The 750-nt window shown below is 40.9% G+C and overlaps 1 protein-coding gene across 1 annotated transcript in view; it reads right to left on the bottom strand.

Moving 5' to 3' along the window:
• The window catches only part of LOC106817598 (unconventional myosin-Ie-like), a gene marked incomplete at its 5' end in the record, with an annotated part of 36,787 nt that overhangs the window by 9,552 nt on the left and 26,485 nt on the right, over window positions 1-750 (bottom strand).

The following is a 750-nucleotide window of genomic DNA, read 5'->3' as shown; positions in this document are numbered from 1 at the left end:
TCAGAATTGTGGATAATAAATTGTGTACTGTACCATGATTATGAAGCACATGATCACAGCGTAGTATGATACCAGCAGGGACCTGTTCCGTAACACACAGAACAATAACTAAATACAATGTAATGTGACATCGCATGCTATTTATCTAGACAAGCGATTCCTTATCACACTGGAGAACTATATCATTCATCACTCACATATGATATCCTAGTAAAGTCACATAATGCCTGTAACATAGCACGATAACAACTCATGGCTAATGTTGCTGCGCCTGGTCACGGCGCAAATCCACTTTAGGCACCTTAGGTATCACGAAGTGATGCACAGATTTGTCAAAACTCTAACCCTAACCCTAAGTCATAAAGTATAACCTTAGGTATCACGAAGTGTGTTAGGGTTAGGGTTAGGGTTAGGGTTAGGGGTTTTGCATCATTCCTTGATATACGGAAAGTCTGTGCATCAGTTGATGATACACAGAAATCTGTGCATCACTTCGTAATACCTAAGGTGCCTAAAGTGGATTTGCACCCCTGGTCACTACATCCTCACTACACAAACCTACAATACTAAGAGAGACAAGCAAAAAAATGTCAAGCCTGCATTAGTAGTCACCTTTACAAAACAGACACCAGTCAATAAAAGACACGCTTGGAATTTCCCTCTGGTGACCGTTACACAGTGAAACCACCTCTCTATAACAGACACCTCTCTATAAAGGCCACTTTCAGCACTTGTGGCCATTATATACAG

The sequence above is a fragment of the Priapulus caudatus genome, unplaced genomic scaffold, assembly GCF_000485595.1.
Source record: "Priapulus caudatus unplaced genomic scaffold, Priapulus_caudatus-5.0.1 Scaffold1787, whole genome shotgun sequence".
Taxonomy (NCBI): domain Eukaryota; kingdom Metazoa; phylum Priapulida; class Priapulimorpha; order Priapulimorphida; family Priapulidae; genus Priapulus; species Priapulus caudatus.
The sequence above is the reverse complement of the archived record's forward strand: the minus strand, read 5'-3'. Positions and strand labels throughout refer to the sequence as shown.